Source organism: Macaca nemestrina, chromosome 20 (assembly GCF_043159975.1).
Source record: "Macaca nemestrina isolate mMacNem1 chromosome 20, mMacNem.hap1, whole genome shotgun sequence".
Classification (NCBI taxonomy): domain Eukaryota; kingdom Metazoa; phylum Chordata; class Mammalia; order Primates; family Cercopithecidae; genus Macaca; species Macaca nemestrina.
Genome location: NC_092144.1, coordinates 68,450,180 through 68,466,928, shown reverse-complemented (window position 1 = coordinate 68,466,928; position 16,749 = coordinate 68,450,180). Strand labels below are relative to the sequence as shown.

Below are 16,749 nucleotides of genomic sequence, written 5' to 3'. Positions count from 1 at the left end.
CCCGGCTAATTTTTTTTTTTGTATTTTTAGTAGAGACAGAGACGGGGTTTCACTGTGGTCTCGATCTCCTGACCTTGTGATCCGCCCGCCTCGGCCTCCCAAAGTGCTGGGATTACAGGCTTGAGCCACCGCGCCCGGCCAAGAGCCTCCTCTTTTTGGCTCAGACCTCTACCCTGCACAGGACTGCACTAAGGGTGGTCACGTGGGGCAGCTGATTTAACCTAGCCAACCTAGTCCTTTGGTTAAGCTCCTGCATTGTCAGCCGGGCACGTGGCTCACACCTGTAACCCCAGCACTTCGGGAGGCAGAGGCGGGTGGATCACCTGAGGTCAGGAGTTCAAGACCAGCCTGGCCAACTTGATGAAACCCCGTCTCTACTAAAACTACAAAAAAATTAGCCAGGTGTGGTGGCGGGCGCCTGTAATCCCAGCTACTCGGCAGGCTGAGGCAGGAGAATCGCTTGAACCCAGGAACTGAAGGTTGCAGTGAGCCGAGATTGCACCACTGCACTCCAGCCTGGGCCACAAAAGTGAAACTCCGTCACAAAAAAAAAAAAAAAAAAAAAAAAAAAAAAAAAAAACATTCTCCTGCATTGTCGTCTGTAAAACAGAGATAGTACTAAATTCTTGCAAGATTCTGAAGTGTGCCGGGCTCGGCTCTATGTTCTTTACACTTATCACTGGGAAAGTCATGCCATTAGGCATCCATTCTAATATTGGACAAACGGAGACACATGCTGTAGAGCACAGAGGTGATTGATTGTCAGCCAGGGGGGGATGTGAACCTGTAGAGTCTAACTCGAGTCTATGCCTTTAACCATGTCACTGTCTCTAGGACTCATCTGCAGAACTGTTGTGAACTTTAAACCAAATAAAGGTTTAAGTTGAAACCACAATGCCTAAGATTTACTTAGCTCTCAGTAAGTGTTAGCTGCACCAACAAAGACCTAGAAGCTGGACATTAGGGTGGGAGACAGGTCATGTCTGGCCAATGGGGCTTCCTGAGTGGGAGGGTGAGCCTAGGCAGGGGAGTGAGGGAACGGGCTAGAGCCTGAGGAAGAGGTTTCTGGACACCTTTGGATTTTTATCCTCGAGCCAGGGAAAATCAAACCAGGGGTTACCCTCCCTGGTCCCACATGCAGGTCAGGAGACTCAAAGAGGCACCCAACAAAGGGACCAGGGCAAACTGCCCCACGAGACCAACCTCCAGGAGGCCCATTGCTGTGCTTCTCAGTCTACAGCAGACCATGTGCAGGGCTGCTGAGAAATCACCCAGCTTCTAGATTGTGGCAATGGACTGGACCTATTGAAACTGATCTGATTTTTTCCTCATAAAACTGAAGCTTGAGAAATTTACATTAGTCATATGTGAGTTCCTTTCTCAGGAAACCAACCTATGTGGGGAACTGATGCTTTTGAGATGACATCTGGACAGTGAGATGCACCTGCTACCCATGTTGACCAACTCCTCTTCCTTGCCCCTCCCGTTTTCCTTCCCTGCTATATAACCTCTAACTTTAGTCAGTAGGGAGGGGTGGATTTGAGACTTGTCTTTCTTCTCCGGCTATATGCATTGTCTCAGTGATTGAATTTCAGTGTGGCAAACAATGAGACCTAGGCTGAAACACTGATGTTTGGCAATGCTCCTAAGTGTTATTTATTTTTAATAAGCTGTCTGGAAAATTTTGATCCAGTCTACCACCTCTGGCTTGAGCTGGACTCCCAGGCCATCCTAGTTGGAGGTGAGGCCCCAGGACAGAAAAGGGCCAGGACCTGAGAGCAATGAACACCACAAGCCAGAGTGCCAGCTTCCTTCTGGGGAAGGTCCTCATAGAGAAGAGTCAGGGACGACTCCTTGAACATGGGGGCACTAATGTGAAGGGGGATGATCTCACATGGCAGGAATTGCAGTTGCTCTTCCGGCTTTCAGTCTACGGTCAGTTGGTGCAAATGCAGGGAAAATGGGTGCATTTAGTCATAACTGCAGAGAAGGTGCAGTCATAATGAGACTTCTTTTCACTAAAAGGAGAGTGTCAATTGCTGTGGTCACCTGAGCCCCTAGAAGACAGAAAAGAGGACTGATCCAGAGGTCCTGAAATGCAGAGAATCAAGGGGAGCTCGATCAACATCCAACAAAGATGCCACCTTTATACCCCCGATCACAGTTGCCAGTTTACATTTACTAGTGTGATTTGATTAATGTTGTCAACACACTGCTGACAGAGCAAAGGTTCAGTCAGTAAAGAGACAATAAGCTCCATACGGATTTAGATAGTTTATGGTTTACATAGGCATTAAAAAGTAGCCAAAGGTGCCAGCTCTCTGGTCCTGTCCCACACACCCAAAAAGGACACTAAAATGAAGGGGGCCAGAGAACTGCAACACGAGTTGGGGGACATCCCTTTGCTGAGAGTCCAATTCCAGACTCCAGCTAAGCAGCTGTATTGTCTGCACCTGTACCCCGAGGGCGAGGGAAAGGCAGGTATCCTCACGCCTCATCAGAAGGTTGGGGGCAAACAGAAACAGTCACATGATAGCCTCACAGTCAGAAACAGGCAAGCAGGAGACGGCCTTGTAGCAGCTCCTCCTAAGCTTCCCATTCTCTCCTGTTCTGGGAGGATCAGGAGGCAACTGCTAAGTCTAATAAGTCGTGACTCAGACCTTTGGTGGCCTGGTCCACCTCCTGGGTACCCGGGAGGTGGAGCTGTTCTACACATGCTTACCTCTCTCACTGAAAGTCAGCTCCCTGGGGAAGGGCACTTGTGCATTTTGTTCGCTGCTGAGCCAGTCCACTGCCCACCACAGTGGGGCTGAGGCAGCACATGTTAGGTAAGTGAACATGTACAAGATACTTGCTTGGGTGCAGCAGGGTATAGGGCATTTCAATCACCCCTCACAGTTCCCTTGTGCTTCCCTGCAGTCAACAACTCCACCTCTGCCCCATCAGAAAACTGGTTTGGGAGCCAGGTTCAAATCTATTTTAGCTTCTTGTCAGTATGGATTAGTTTTGACTTTTCTAGAACTTCTAATAGATGCAATCACAGTAGTACAAACTCTTCTGTGCCTGGTTTCTTTTGCTCATCATTTTGTTGATAATGAGAGTTATCCATGATCCCCTTTATTGTGAAGTAGGATTCCATTATATGGATGTAGGACAGTTGATTTTTCCATCATCCTGTGGTTGGACATTTTGGTTGTTTTCAGATTTTTTAGCTATTGAATGAAATTACTATGAACATTGTGTAAAATTTTGGTTTGGGACACAGGTTTTCATTTTTCTTAGGTGAAAACTAGAAGTAAGCAATTATATGTTTAACTTCATAAGAAACCAAGGAACTATTTTCCAAAGCTATTTTACTACTTATAGTCCCACCAGCAATGTATGAGTGTTCCAGTGGCTCTGCATTCTTTCCAACACTTAAAATATTTTAAAATTATTTTATTTTTTTTAGACAGGGTCTCATTGTGTCACCCAGGCTGGAGTGCAGTGGCGTGATCTCGGCTCACTGCAACCTCCACCTCCTGGGTTTAAGTGATTCTCCTGCCTTAGCCTCCCCAGGAGCCAGGATTACAGGTACACACCACCATGCTCGGCTAATTTTTTTTTTTTTTTTTTTTTTTTTGTATTTTTAGTAGAGACAGGGTTTCGCCATGTTGCCTAGGCTGGTCTCGAACTCCTGGACTCAAATGGTCCACCTGCCTCAGCTGCTCAAAGTGCTGGGATTACAGGCATGAGTCATCCTGCCCGGCCCAAACTATTAATTTTAATTGTGGTAAAATACACACAAAATTTACTATCTTAATCATTTTAAAGTATACCTATTAACCAATAACTTCCCGTTCCCCCTCCATGCCCCTGACAAACACCATTCTACTTTCTTTCTCTATGGATTTGGCTACTCTAGGTACCTTATGTAAGTGAAATCATTTGCCAACACTTTTCAACTGTTATAGTGGGTGTGTGGCAGGACCTCACTGTGATCTTAATTTTCATTTCTCTGATGATTGCTGATATTGGGGATCTTTTCATGTACTTGGTGCTATCTGAGCTTCCTGAATCTGTGCTGTTTGTCATGAATTTTAGAAAATTCTTGCCACCATTTTTCGGTTATTATTTTTTCCTGTGTGCATTTTAGCTTCAGAAGTTTCCATTGGTCATGCACAGTGGTTCTCACCTGTAATCCCAGCACTTCAGGAGGACAGGGCAGGAAGATCACTTGAAGCCATGAGTTTGAGACCAGCCTGGGCAGCAAAAGTGAGACCCTATCGGTACAAAAAAAATTTTTTTTTTTTTTTTTTTTTTTTTTTTTTTTTTTTTGAGACGGAGTCTCGCTCTGTCGCCCAGGCTGGAGTGCAGTGGCCGGATCTCAGCTCACTGCAAGCTCTGCCTCCCGGGTTCACACCATTCTCCTGCCTCAGCCTCCCGAGTAGCTGGGACTACAGGCGCCCGCCAGCGTGCCCGGCTAGTTTTTTGTATTTTTTAGTAGAGACGGGGTTTCACCGTGTTAGCCAGGATGGTCTCGATCTCCTGACCTCATGATCCGCCCGTCTCGGCCTCCCAAAGTGCTGGGATTACAGGCTTGAGCCACCGCGCCCGGCCCAAATATCTTTTTTCAACAAATGGTCCTGGAAAAACTAAACATACACATACAAAAAAAAAAAATCTAGACATAGACTTACATCCTTTCCGAAACTTAGCTCTGCCCTGGTCTCTCAGCAGGTCGGAAAATACACCAAAGTTCCTGGAAGCTTTCCCATGCTTGACACTCCCAGAGTATCCCTCCACTGGAGACAGACATGTGATTCCACATCTGGCTGAGGGAAATTTCAGAAATGCTCATACTGTCTCTCACATGCAATTCATTTTTTTTCTTCTTTTTTCCAAGGTTCATTTTAAGTTCAGGGGTTGCATGTGCAGGTTTGTTACATGGGTAAATTGCATGTTGCTGGAGTTTGGTTTACCAATGATGTCACCCAGATCGTGAGCATAGTAACCTCTTCCTCAAGTTTTTTGTTTTTGATCCTCATCCCCCACCCTCCACTCTCAAGTAGGCCTGGGTGTCTATTGTTCTGTTCTTTGTGTCCATGTGTACTCAATGCTTACCTTCCACTTAATGAATATGTGCAATATCCGGTTTTACGTTCTTGTATTAAGTTTTTTTATTTTTAATTTTTTTTTTAGACAGTCTCACTCTGTTGCCCAGGTTAGAGTGCAGTGGCAGGATCTCGGCTCACTGCAACCTCTGCCTCCCTGGTTCAAGCGATTCTCCTGCCTCACCCTCCCGAGTAGCTGGGACTACAGGCACCCGCCACCATGCCTGGCTAACTTTTGTATTTTTAATAGAGACAGGGTTTCACAATATTGGCCAGGCTGGTCTCAAACTCCTGACCTTGTGATCCACCTGCCTTGGCCTCCCAAAGTGCTTGAATTACAGGTAATTTGCTTAAGTTAATGGCCTCCAGCGGCATCATGTTGCTGCAAAGGACATACTTGCATTCTTGATTAATCCATGTGTAGTATTCCATGGTGTATATGTACATTTTTAGAAATCCAATCCATTGCTGATGGGCATGGAATCTAGGCTGATTCTATTCTTTGCCATTGTGAATAGTGCTGCAATGAACGTACAAGTGCATGTCTTTTTGGTAGAACAATTTATATTCCTTTGGGTATATGCCTGTAATGGGATTGCTGGGTCGAATGGTAGTTAAGTTTTTGTTTGTTTGCTTGTTTTGTTGTTGTTGTTTTTGAGACAGAGTCTTGCTCTGTCGCCCAGGCTGGAGTGCAGTGGCACAATCTCAGATCACTGCAAGCTCCGCCTCTTGGGTTCACGCCATCCTCCTGCCTCAGCCTCCCAAATAGCTGGGACTACAGGTGCCCGCCACCACACCTGGCTAATTTTTTTGTATTTTCAGTGGAGACAGGGTTTCACTGTTTTAGCCAGGATGGTCTCCATCTCCTGACCTCGTGATCCACCCGCCTCAGCCTCCCAAAGTGCTGGGATTACAGGCTTGAGCCACCGTGCCAGGCCCAAGTTTTTTGAGAAATCATCAAATGGCTTTCCACAGTGGCTGAACTAATTTACATTCCCATGAGCAGTGTGTAAGTATTCCCTTTTCTCCACAACCTTGCCAGCATCTATTATTTTTTGACTTTTTAATAATTGCCATTCTGACTGGTATGAGGTGGTATCTCATTGTGGTTTTGATTTGCATTTCTCTAATGATTAATGAACTTGAGCACTTTTTCATATGCTTGTTTCATAAATGTACGTCTTCTTTTGAGAAGTGTCTGTTCATGTCCTTTGCTCATATGTTAATGTTTTTGTTATTGCTTGTTAAATTCCTTATAGATTCTGGATATTAGAACTTTGTCAGGCCGGGCGCGGTGGCTCAAGCCTGTAATCCCAGCACTTTGGGAGGCCGAGGCGGGCGGATCACAAGGTCAGGAGATCGAGACCACAGTGAAACCCCGTCTCTACTAAAAATACAAAAAATTAGCCGGGCGCGGTGGCGGGCGCCTGTAGTCCCAGCTACTCAGGAGGCTGAGGCAGGAGAATGGCGGGAACCCGGGAGGCGGAGCTTGCAGTGAGCCGAGATCGCGCCACTGCACTCCAGCCTGGGCAACAGCGTGAGACTCCGTCTCAAAAAAAAAAAAAAAAAAAAAAAAGAACTTTGTCAGGTGCATAGTTTGCAAATATTTTCTCCCATTCTGTAGGTTGTCTGTTTACTCTGTTAATAGTTTATTTTGTTGTGCAGAAGCTCCTTCCTTTTTTTTTTTTTTTTTTTTGCAATTGCTTTTGGAGACTTTGTCATGAAATCTTTGTCAACGCCCCCGTCCAGGATGGTATTTCCTAGGTTTTCTATAGTTTTAGGTCTTATATTTGTCATTAATCCATCTTGAGATGATTTTGTGTACATGGAGTAAGGAGGTTCAGTTTCAATCTTCTGCATATGGCTAGCCAGTTATCCCAGCACCATTTATTGAATAGGGAGTCCTTTCCCCATTGGTTTGTTTTCCCCATTGATTTGTTCCCCATTTGGTTCAGCTTTGTTGAAGACGAAATAGATGTAGGTGTGCAGCTTTATTACTGGGTTCTCTAACATGTTGCATTGGTGTATGTGTCTGTTTTTATACCAGCACTATGCTGTTCTAGTTACTGTAGCCTTCTAGTGTAAGTTTGAAGTCAGGTAGTGTGACGCCTCTGGCTTTGTTCTTTTTGCTTAGGATTGCATTGGCTATTCAGGCTCTTTTTGGTTCCATGAGAATTTTAGAATAATTTTTTCTAATTTTGTGAAAAATGACATTGGTAGTTTGATAGGAATAGCATTGAATCTGTAAATTCCTGTGGACAGTATGACCATTTTAACAATATCAATTCTTCCTATCCATAGCATGGAATGTTTTTCCATTTGTTTGTGTCATCTCTGATTTCGTTCAGCAGTGTTCTGTGGTTCTCATTGAAGAAATCTTTCGCCCCCTGGTTAGCTGTATTCTTAAGTATTTTATTCTTTTTGTAGTTATTGTGAATGAGATTGAATTGTTGATTTGACTCTCAGCTAGGATATTATTGGTGTATAGAAATGCTACTGATTTTTGGCCAGGTGCGGTGGCTCACGCCTGTAATCCCAGCACTTTGGGAGGCCAAGGCAGGGAGATCACGAGGTCAGGAGATCGAGACCATCCTGGCGAACATGGTGAAACCCCGTCTCTACTAAAAATACAAAAAAATTAGCCAGGCGTGGTGGTGGGCGCCTGTAGTCCCAGCTTCTAGGGAGGCTGAGGCAGGAGAACGGCGTGAACCCGGGAGGCGGTGGAGCTTGCAGTGAGCGGAGATCGCGCCACTGCACTTCAGCCTGGGTGACAGAGTGAGACTCTGTCTTAAAAAAAAAAAGAAAAAGAAAGAAAAGAAAGAAATGCTACTGATTTTGGCACATGATTTTGTATCCTCAAACCTTACTGAAGTTGTTCATCAATTCTGGGAGCCTTTGGGCACAGACTAGGTATAGAGTCCTATGGGCACAGACTAGGTATAGAGTCCTATGATCTGCCAAGAGAGAGACTTTGACGTTCTATCTGGAAATCTTTATTCTTTCTCTTGACTGACTGCTCTGGCTAAGACTTCCAGTACTATGTTGAAAAGGAGTTGTGAGAGATGGCATCTTTGTCTTTTTCCAGTTCTCCAGGGAATGCTTCCAGCTTTTGCCCATTTGGTATGATGTTGACTGTGAGTCTGTCATAGATGGCTCTTATTATTTTGAGGTATGTTCCCTCAATGCCTAGTTTATTGAGGATTTTTAACATAAAGGGCTGTTGAATTTTATGAAAGGATTTTCAGCATCTATTGAGATGATCATGTGCTTGTTTCAGTTTCTGTTAATGTGACGAATCACATTTATTTATTTGTGTATATTGAACCAACCTTGCATCCCAGGATTAAAGCCTTCTTGATGGTGGTGGATTAGCTTTTTGGTGTGCTGCAGAATTCACTTTTTATTTTATTTTATTTTTTTTTTGAGACAGAGTCTCACTCTGGTGCCCAAGCTTGAGTGCCGTGCCATGATCTCGTCTCACTGCAACCTCCGCGTCCTGGGCTCAAGCGATCCTCCTGTCTCAGCCTCCTGAGTAGCTAGGATTACAGGTGCCCACCACCACACCCGGCTAATTTTTGTATTTTTAGTAGAGACGGGATTTCACTATGTTGACCAGGCTGGTCTCGAACTCCTGGCCTCAGGTTATCTGCTTGCCTTGGCTTCCCAAAGTGCTGGGATTACAGGCGTGAGCCACTGTGCCCGGCCGGGAATTCATTTTTATACTGACAGGATAATAGCAGCAGGGCTCTGAAGTGTCACTTAGGTTTTATGTTTGTTTTTAGAGCCAGGGTCTCCTTATATTGCCCAGGCTGGTCTTGAACTCCTGGGCTCAAGCAATCCTCCCACCTTAGCCTCCTGAGGAACTGGGACTACAGGTGTATCCTATTGCATCCTGCCCATTTTTATACTGAAAATGTCACAACAGCAGTTGCAGGGGTTTCTAGGTTCACTGCACTCATATGCCTTTTTCTAACACAAACCTTGGTGCTAAACGAGTGCACTACATGGGCTAAACATTTTCTCACATTTGCCACATTAATAAAGCCTTTCTCCAGCATGAACTATTTGGTGCCTGTTAGGAACAGAGAAGGGACTGAGATTTGACCCTTATGGCAAGTTACAAGTTACCCTGACAAACTATGAGAGCCAAGCTTTGAGCCTCCAGAATAGGTCTAGAATCCACACTCTCAACTTCCTTTTTTTTTTTTTTTTTTTTTTGAGACAGAGTCTCACTCTGTCACCCAGGCTGGAGTTCAATGGCATGGTCTCAGCTCACTGCAACCTCAGCCTCCCGAGTAGTGGGGATTACAGGTGTGCACCACCACACCCAGCTAATTTTTGTATTTTTAGTAGACACGGGGTTTCACTATGTTGGCAAGGCTGGTCTCCTGACCTCGTGATCTGCCCGCCTCGGCCTCCCAAAGTGCTGGGATTACACGTGTGAGCCACCACGCCCGGCCCATACTCTCCACTTCTTATCTCATAAGATTGTAGGGAGGATACAATAAAATAATATGAATTAAGTGAACATGAGCATAACTGGTCCAGAATAAGCAGTCAGCAAACAGTACTGATGTTGGGGCTGGGTGTGGTGGCTCATGCCTGTAATCCCAGCACTTTGGGAGGCTGAGGTGGGCAGATCAGCTGAGGTCAGGAGTTCAAGACCAGCCTGGCCAACATGGTGAAACCCTGTCTCTCCTAAAAATACAAAAAATAGCCAGGCGTGGTGGCAGGTGCCTGTAATCCCAGCTATTTGGGAGGCTGAGGCTGGAGAATCACTTGAACCTGGGAGGTGGAGCTTGCAGTGAGCCGAAATCACACCATTGCACTCTCCAGCCTGGGCGACGGAACAAGACTCCACCTCAATAAGCATAAAAATAATAATAGTATTGATGTTATTAACATCATGGCTATTCCTTTTGTTTGATCAATGTACATTGGTTTTTCTAGGTCATAAGGTATGGAACAAGTATGTCCATCCTAACAGCATGTGAACTAAGGCCTGGAGGCTAACAGCCTGGGCCTCTAGATAGGCGTCTTCTGTGGATTGAGTGGGCTGAGCTGCTAAAACAAGGGGTTAAAGGGAAGGATTGAAGCTTGGAGGGCCTTCCCCCACCCCCTTTCGGGTTTGGACTTCAGTGAAGAGAACTGGAAACCAAAAGGTAACGCTCTCTGCACTCTCAAAGGCAGGATGGGTGGCAAACGAAGGTCCAGGTCTTGGATAGAACCAAGGCGAATTGCAGAGCCAGTTCCACCTCCAGGGGGCACTGCAACTGACATGCCAGCCACTGTGGCTGGCTTCCTCAGATGCCTCACAGAAGCCTCAGATTCAGTCCCCTGCTGTGCAATCATCCTACTTTTAGGTAATGGCATCTTAAAATCTTGACTATTTCACAAAAATTAGCTGGGTGTAGGCCAGGTGTAGCGGCTCACGCCTGTAATCCCAGTACTTTGGGAGGCTGAGGCGGGCGGATCATGAGGTTAGGAGTTTGAGACCAGCCTAGCCAATATGGTGAAACTCCGTCTCTACTAAAAATATAAAAATTAGCCAGGTGTGGTTGCATGAGCCTGTAGTCCCAGCTAGCTATGCGGGAGGCTGAGGCAGGAGAATCACTTCAACCTGGGAGGCAGAGGTTGCAGTGAGCCGAGACCACACCATTGCACTCCAGCCTGGGTGACAGACTGAGACTCCATCTCAAAAAAAAAAAAAAAATTAGCTGGGTGTGGCAGCACATGCCTATAATCCCAGGTACTAGGGAGGCTGTGGCAGAAGAACTGCTGGAACCCAGGGGGCAGAGGCTGCAGTGAGCCGAGATAGCTCCACTGCGCTCCATCGTGGGCAACAGAGTGAGACTCTGTCTCAAAAAACAAACAAAAAAAAGGAATCCTGAGTATTTCACAAGCCCTTTGGGGAGCCTCAAAAGCAACTGTTACCTTGGAGCTGGATTTCCCAGACAGCCTTGGATCAGGAGAAAGCCTGGGAGGTGGAGATCGGTCAGGTCCTAAGAGAATGGGTAATTACTGGGCTTGGTAGTGGTGGGGATAAAGACAGAGCCTGGGGCATTCACAATACCTGTGTCAAAGGTTTTCCAGAGACAACTTGGCAGATGACTGCAGTCAGGCCTGAGTCTAGGTGTCAAGGCAGGGAGTGGGGAAAACAATATCATCTCCTTTTAGGGAACCACAGGGGCTTGTGGGTAGAGGAACAGTATTGGGAGAGTCAGGGGTTGTTGATGTGGCCCCTGGCACTGAAGTCTGCAGGCAAAGGTGCTCAGTGGATTCCACATCCAGGAATCTTGGTGTCCCCATAAGGCCAGCATGGAGGCTACAGTAAGCGTTCACAGCATCTCTGGACTTCTGGGCAGGTCAAAGGATAAGGTCAGCAGGCTGTGGCATGGGCTGTTCTGGCATCACCATGGAAACATCCCCACTGCACTGACCCCCAGCATGGCTGTTACCTAATGGCCCAAGTGGAGAGATTAGAGCACAGAATGGGAGCAAGGTGTTCAAGATCTAACCGTGGCTGCCCAAGCAATGTACAATTAAGCTCTGATGGCCCATGCCACTCTCCCACCCTTCATGCAGCTTACCTGGACATTTACTCAGGCTCCACTGACCTCTGTCTCCAGTAGTGTTGAGAGAAACTTCAGAAGGTATGTTTTTCAGGGCACATACTTTTTGGCGTGGATGTCATTTCTTCCTCTAGACGGGTAGGTCTGAAGCAACCTGAGTGGTCCAGAGGACTTCTGGAATTACCAGGGAGGTGTCAACTTGGCTGACTGTGTTTTTGCCAACAATGAGACTGGACAGGGTATATAAGTCCTTCCATGGGTGATGTCATCTCCTTCCTCTCTTCATGGTGCTAGGTAGGGCAGACAGGCACAAGGGCATGAGAGACAGCAGCAGTTGCCACTCACCCAGTGACATAGTATGGGGCAGACTTGGGACTCTCCATCCTTCTCAGACCAGCCCTTTTGAGGGCAGGGTGCGTTTAGGGGGTTTAACCCTTATCTGGAAGTCATAGCGTAGCCCGGGGATCATTCATGGACTATACATTGGTTTTGCTGAATAGAACCTTTTCCTAACTCCTTAAGTGTTTTGTAAATAGGTAGGAACTTTTACAAACGAGGTGATTTCCACATACAGTTACCTATCTCCCATTCCTCTTGGAAGTCTGGAGAATCCAACAGTCTTGTGTTACCTTGCCCACCCTCTTCCCATTCCTTGTTGGGGTTAGCCCTGCCTCAGTGAGAATGTAACCAGAAAGGAATGAAGATCACAGCTGCTAGAGTCCACCAGGAAGCCTCGCTGAGTCTCGCCTTTCTAACAGTCCTAGAGTTCCTGACCACATAGTGATGCCCAAAAGGTGCCTGGTCCAAGGGAGCATGACAGGAAGGTATAAAAATTATTTTGGTGGCCGGGCACAGTGGCTCACACCTGTAATCCCAGCACTTTGGGAGGCCGAGGCGAGCGGATCATCTGAGATCGGCAGTATGAGACCATCCTGACCAACATGGAGAAACCTTGTCTCTACTAAAAATACAAAAAAAAAAAAAAAAAAAAAAAATTTTTTTTTTTTTGAGACGGAGTCTCGCTCTGTCGCCCAGGCTGGAGTGCAGTGGCCGGATCTCAGCTCACTGCAAGCTCTGCCTCCCGGGTTTACGCCATTCTCCTTTCTCAGCCTCCCGAGTAGCTGGGACTACAGGCGCCCGCCACCTTGCCCGGCTAGTTTTTTGTATTTTTTAGTAGAGGCGGGGTTTCACCATGTTAGCCAGGATGGTCTCGATCTCCTGACCTCGTGATCTGCCCGTCTCAGCCTCCCAAAGTGCTGGGATTACAGGCTTGAGCCACCGCACCTGGCCAAAAAATTGGTTTTTTTTTTTTTTTTTTTTTTGAGACGGAGTCTCGCTCTGTCGCCCAGGCTGGAGTGCAGTGGCCAGATCTCAGCTCACTGCAAGCTCCGCCTCCCGGGTTCACGCCATTCTCCTGCCTCAGCCTCCCGAGTAGTTGGGACTACAGGCGCCCGCCACCGCGCCCGGCTAGTTTTCTGTATTTTTTAGTAGAGACGGGGTTTCACCGTGTTAGCCAGGATGGTCTCGATCTGACCTCGTGATCCGCCCGTCTCGGCCTCCCAAAGTGCTGGGATTACAGGCTTGAGCCACCGCGCCCGGCCCAAAATTGGTTCTTTAAAAGGCCAGGAGCGGTGGCTCATGCCTATAATCCCAGCACTTTGGAGGCCGAGGCAGGTAGATCACGAGGTCAAGAGTTTGAGATCAGCCTGACCAACATGGTGAAACCTCGTCTCCACTAAAAATACAAAAATTAGTTAGGCGTAGTAGTGTGCACCTATAATCCCAGCTACTCAGGAGGCTGGGGCAGGACAATCGGTTGAACCTGGGAGGCGGAGGTTGCAGTGAGCCGAGATCGCACCACTGCACTCCAGCCTGGGTGACAGGGCGAGACTCTGTCTCCAAAAAAAAAAAAAAAAAAAAAAAAAAAAAAAAGCCTTTTGGCATTTGTATGGCTTTGATAGATGTGCAAGTCTGCAGGTCCTGAGAACCTTACCCTGCATGGACTCAACCATCAAAGCAAAGTTTTGGCTGTCCCTATGGACTGGATACAGTTCCTTCAGGTCACTGATCTCACTCACTCCCTAATTCCTCACACCCGTATTTCCTTACCATTTAGTATACCGACTTGGCCACTGTCTGAATACAAGGAAGTGACACTGCCTAACACAGTCGGTCATCCAGATGGCAAATGTTCATAACAGCATTATTTATAATAGCCAAAAACTGAAAACAATCCAAAAGTCCATCAACTGGTGAATAAATAAAATGTGGCATATCCATGCAATGAAATGCTATTCAGCAACACAATAAATAAAAGAGTGATTTATAATATGTATGAACCTCAAAAACATTCCAGTAAGTGATAAAAGCTGGACACAAAAGGCCACATATTACATGATTCCATCTACATGAGATATCCAGAAAAGACATAAAAAGGATTAGTGGTTGCCAGGGGCTGGGGGCGGATCTTAGCTGCAAAGGCTGTAAAGGAACTTTTGAGTCTGACAGGAATGGGCTAAGATGATGTTTGTACAACTGTATAAATTTGCTTAAAATCATTAAATTGTACACTTATAATGGGTGAACTTTATATGTATATTATTTGACAGTTCAATTAAACTGTTTTTTAAAAAGGAGGTATAGAGGATGTTTGTCACAGTCCTGGAGTTCCTGACCACATGGTGGTAACCAAAAGTACCCAGCCCACTAGGAAATGACAGGAATTCATAAAACCTTTTGTTATGAGTAGAGCTGTGGGAGATAAACGGGTGGACAGGCCTCAAGACATTGCACATCCTCATTCTGCAAGGGTTCAGTCACCAAGCAGTTTGCTAGGCTCCCCATGCTCTATTTCCTCACATCCAGTGTTTCCTTATCCACCTATGATACTTGACCTAGTGCTTGTATGAATACCAGAAGGTAATATACTACCAAGGTGTGGCCTCCAGAGGGCTTGCTTTCGACATTGCTGGGGGAGACATTCCTTGGAAGAGAGGCCACTTTCTTGCTTCTTCCAGACCAACCACTCCCCTCTCCAGGCAAACTCCAGGTCAGAAGCTTCAGAACACAGCCTTTCATTCTTTCCCAGGGGCAGCCACAATTAGACAGAGAGATGCTCCCTGCTGCTGTGCTCTGAGTCAAGTGCACAGGGGCTCCTGGTGGCCAGTCTGAGAACACCTCCATGCTCAATTCACTCCATCCTCTAAACAGGACTCCAATACCAAAGGTGAACCAATGAGTGATGAATGCATTATGACACAGTCCAGTGTACTCTCTGAGGTAAGGGCACCAGGGCTAGGTGATGACAAGAATGCATAAAACCTCTGTTATAAGTACTTAATGAAGACATCATGGATGTCAAATGCACACTTTTCTTTTTTTTTTTTTTTTTTTTTTTGAGATTCTTTTTTTTTTTTTTTTTTTTTTTGAGACGGAGTCTCGCTCTGTAGCCCAGGCTGGAGTGCAGTGGCCGGATCTCAGCTCACTGCAAGCTCCGCCTCCCGGGTTCACGCCATTCTCCGGCCTCAGCCTCCCGAGTAGCTGGGACTACAGGCGCCCGCCACCTCGCCCGGCTAGTTTTTTTGTATTTCTTAGTAGAGACGGGGTTTCACCGTGTTAGCCAGGATGGTCTCGATCTCCTGACCTCGTGATCCGCCCGTCTCGGCCTCCCAAAGTGCTGGGACTACAGGCTTGAGCCACCGCGCCCGGCCAAATGCACACTTTTCAATGTCTGTGGAAAATGGGAAACTTACCCACAAGTCCCTCAGAAACTATCCAATCAGGGCTGGGCGCGGTGGCTCACGCCAGTAATCCCAGCACTTTGGGAGGCCGAGGTGGGTGGATCACTTGAGGTCAGGAGTTTGAGACCAGCCTGGCCAATATATGGTGAAACTCCATCTCTAGTAAAAATACAAAAATTAGGCAGGCATGGTGGCACCACCCTATAATTCAAGCTACTTGGGAGGCTGAGGCAGGAGAATTGCTTGAACCTGGGAGGCAGAGGTTGCAGTGAGCCGAGATCACACCACTGCACTCCAGCCTGAGCAAGAGTGAGACTCTGCCTCAAAAAAAATAGAGAGAAGAGAAGAGAAGAGAAGAAAAGAAAAAGAAAAACAGAGAGGCCGGGCACAGTGGCTCATGCCTGTAATCCCAGCACTTTGGGAGGCCGAGGCGAGTGGATCACGAGGTCAGGAGATCGAGACTATCTTGGCCAACGTGGTGAAACCCCGTCTCTACTAAAATACAAAAAATTAGCCGGGCGAGGTGGCACGTACCTGTAGTCCCAGGTACTTGGGAGGCTGAGGCAGGGGAACTCTTAAACCTGGGAGGCAGAGGTTGCAGTGAGCTGAGATCGCACCACTGCACTTCAGCTTGGGGACAGAGAAAGACTCTGTCTCAAAAAAAAAAAAAAAAAAGAGAGAGAGAGAGAGAAATTATCCAATTAGGCTCCTTACTTGGAATGGGGTCATGTCCATATCAGAGCCCATCACGAGTGAGCATGATACCACCCCAATGCGTGCAAGGCCCCTACCATCCCTCCAAGGTAGTATAAGCAAGAAACAGGGAGTGACTTACATTGAACAACTAGGAAGTCACCATCAAACCCAGATGGGCTTCCACCACAGGACCCAGTGGTGTCATAGCTCTGCCAAGGTCCCTCAGTGGGCTGCAGAACATGGGTTCTGCCGGCTTCTCCACATGCAGGGCCATCATGGAGTGTCTCCTCAGGGAGGAATCTTCTACACAAGGTTTAGCTGTGGCCGAAGGCTACTCATGTAGGGCTTTTTGTTGTTGTTGTTGTTGTTTTGAGATGGAGTCTTACTCTGTTGCCCAGGCTGGAGTGCAGTGGCATGATCTTGGCTCACTGCAATGTCTGCCTCCCGAGGTCAAGTGATTCTCCTGCCTCAGCCTCCTGAGTAGCTGGGATTACAGGCGCCTGCCACCACGCCCGGCTAATTTTTCTGTTTTTAGTAGAGACGGGGTTTCACTATGTTGGCCAGGCCGGTCTCGAACTCCTGACCTCAAGTGATCTGCCTGCCTCGGCCTCCCAAAGTGCTGGGATTACAGGCATGAGCCACCATGCC

General features: G+C 46.9%; 1 long non-coding RNA gene across 1 annotated transcript in view; it reads right to left on the bottom strand.

Annotated features, from left to right (window-relative positions):
• Window positions 1-563: 563 nt before the first annotated feature.
• The window catches only part of LOC105488047 (uncharacterized), a 20,788-nt gene continuing 4,602 nt past the window's right edge, over window positions 564-16,749 (bottom strand). Inside the window, exons 2-3 of the long non-coding RNA XR_011618009.1 lie at window positions 11,684-11,955; window positions 564-4,262 (exon numbers count right to left, since the gene is read on the bottom strand). This is a non-coding gene — a long non-coding RNA (uncharacterized lncRNA). The remainder of the gene's footprint in view (window positions 4,263-11,683; window positions 11,956-16,749) is intronic.